Here is a 3,036-nt window from a genome sequence, read left to right as displayed (position 1 = left end):
AGGGGCAGGGGGAAGGAGAGGGGAGGGGGCAGGGGAGGGGGGCAGCAGGCCCGAGGCCAATGCAGACCAGGAGGAAAGAGGGAAGCAGGGGCCCAAAGCAGAGCTGGCTTCCTGGCTTCCTTCCCTAATGCCAGGCCAGCTCGTGCTCGGACCAGCTTGAACAAAATACCTCACATGGGCCAAGTCCACCCAGTCAACTTAGACTTCACGGAACAGGACAGAACTGAGGGAACCTCAGTGAGGGTCAAGGGCCTGCCTAGACTCATGGACTATATGCAGAGGAGGAGAAACAGTGTGCACTGGAGATGGGAGCTACAGCCTGCGAGCAGAAATAATAAGGAATTGATCGTTCTCACTTAGACTTCACGGAACAGGACAGAACTGAGGGAACCTCAGTGAGGGTCAAGGGCCTGCCTAGTCTCATGGACTATATGCAGAGGAGGAGAAACAGTGTGCACTGGAGATGGGAGCTACAGCCTGCGAGCAGAAATAATAAGGAATTGATCGTTCTCATCCGGTCTGCATGAGAGAAAACAATTGATTTATCAGTGGCCCCAACTACCTCTTGTGAAGGCCAGTTTATGTCTTACAACCCCCACCTGTTGTGGGCTAGCATTGGCTGGAGCTCCAATAGCTACTTAGGCTCAACGCAGATGTGCTTTGTGTTGTTGCTTTTTGCTAGCTGTTTACTTCTCACAAGTGCAACAGGGAACGAATTGATCAAGCGTGAGCACAGAAATATATTTCTATTTGTTTGTATAATAAATCATATAAATGCAGTCTAAAAAGACTATGCTTTTTATAGCTTGCCTTGGTAACTCCTGGGCCTGGGAAAAGGGATTGGATCTATCAGCTGCCACATGAGAAGTTTCTCCTGATTGTGCAAGGTGCCAAGGAACTATTCGATGTAGACACTGACTCAAGGGTGGCATGCCTTGTCCTACCGATAGGTCACTGGTGAAGATGGTACCTAAGTGGCAGCTCCATCTGGTTCCAGGAGCCTCATCAACTAGATCTTGAAGGCACTGAATGGCTCCCTACCTTTTCAAGTATGAGACACCATTGTAACATCAAAAAATGTCATAGGTCCCATTAACAGTACTTGTACAATTTATTTTTAAAATATTTATTGACATGAAACTACAATAAACTCGGTAGCATTTTTATGTTAATCTTGTGTTTTATAAATGGCAACAGTGTGCTCATGCACTGTCTATGATCCGTCTACAGACAAGGCTTAGTGAGCACAGCAGTTTAATGAACCTTCTAGGGGTCTTCACACACAGAATTTGTTAAGAACACGTGGATTGCTTTAAAATACCATTGAAATGAACAAACCATTTGCCAACAGTTAACTTAAACATAAATATATATGGAAAACTGAGATAATATTCATGTGTGGTTAGATTCTGGCCTTAACCTTGAACCTACCTTGAGCTTCCCTTTTTTGTTGGGCTCTTTTTTTTGTCTCCAACCTGAGCTGTCTCCTGCTGTCTCCCACTGCTCGGCACATAAATGGATATACCTTCTCATGCACAGGTTTCCGCCCCAACTGGACAGAACAATGGTATTTCATTTTTCTTGCCCTCTCCCTGTGCCTACTAGTCTAAGCCCCTAAACCCAGGACTTGCAGGGGGTGCCCCTCCCCTGAGCTCCCCGTTCAGAGAGTGCCCTCTGAGGACAGTCCCTGTGGCAGGAGGGAGTGGTTTGTAAACTTCGTGCTGTAGACTTCATGCTGCCTGGAAGATTCTCCTCCGTTCTTCAACAGCATTTCCCTTGAGGCTTGTTTCCTGCTCTCACTGCAAATACCTGAAGCCTGAAGAAGCGCCAGTCCCTGCTTATGAGCCCAACCCTGCCACAAAGCCAGGGTGTGGTTACCTAACGTGTGCCTCACTCCTGTGAAGGCAGATCTGAAAGGTGACCGTGGAGAGAAAGGGTCATCACCGAGGGGAAGGGACAGGTCGGCAGGGAGAGCATGGCAGAGGTTCGGGCTGCTGTCAGCGTCTGCAGTGTTTCTGAGATGCCGGCCAAGGAAAATGAGAATTCTGATTAAAAGGGAGCTAGAAACTCTGGAGAACCACTTCAATACCAAACTGAGAGAGAAGTTGAGATAGAAGACAGAACACTCCAGACACTCTCGAGGGGCTTCAGCCAAGGAAACAGAGCAGCAGAGGAGTTTAGGATTTCTCCCTTCAGAGCTGCAAGTGCTAGAGGAAGAAAGAGATCTGGAGGCATCTGCCACCCAGAAATGAGGCGCTCACCCTTGCTCCCTCTGTCTGAGCCCTGAGCTTGAGCTGTTGGCCCTGAGGCTCGAGGACAGACCGGGAAGGAGCCCGGATCCAGGGGAACTGCTAGTGACAGGGCGCGGGGAGGAGACTCCTGACCCATTTCACTTACTATAGTAAATGTTTGGCCTAAGCAGCCTAATTAAAAGTGGAAAGAGGTTAAAAGTGGCAGCCGCTAGCTCTATGTACACATGCCAGCTCTGTCACTTTACTGGCTGTCGGACCCAGGCCGGCCCAAGCCTCCTGACGTCTCAACTCCTCGTCTATTAAGTGGTGGTCACAGCAGTGGCTTACAATGAATTCAGGATAAAGTTTAGAGTGATTTGGGGCTGCAGTTTAACAGGCTTGATTCCAAATGCAGCACAAAGTAGGTCTTCATTAAATATGAGCTCAGTGAATTACTGTCAATAATAAATTCTTCAGAAGAGGCAGCTGGAAGAAAGTGCTTATGACTGATAAATTGTTTGCAGGGCGAGTTTTGCTAGGGCGCGCCCATCCTTTGAGAGTTGTGATGGTGCTGAGTGCTAAACGGAGTATTTCAGGAGAGGAATGAATGCCTGCTTCCGCAGAAGTGCAGAAGTGGCCCCGGCATCAGCGGACCTAAACTCTCCTCCCGATCCTGCTGTGAGTTTGCTTCGTGGCACTAAACAAGCACACTTCAGACTCACTGGTCTTTTTGTTTATAAACTGAAGAAGTTGGGTCAGATTATATTTAAGGGTCATTTCTACCCAGACAGTGAGTGATTGTGTA

Source organism: Galeopterus variegatus, unplaced genomic scaffold (genome assembly GCF_000696425.1).
Source record: "Galeopterus variegatus unplaced genomic scaffold, G_variegatus-3.0.2 Scaffold9413, whole genome shotgun sequence".
NCBI classification, from domain to species: Eukaryota; Metazoa; Chordata; class Mammalia; order Dermoptera; family Cynocephalidae; genus Galeopterus; species Galeopterus variegatus.
Note: the sequence above shows the minus strand (reverse complement) of the source record.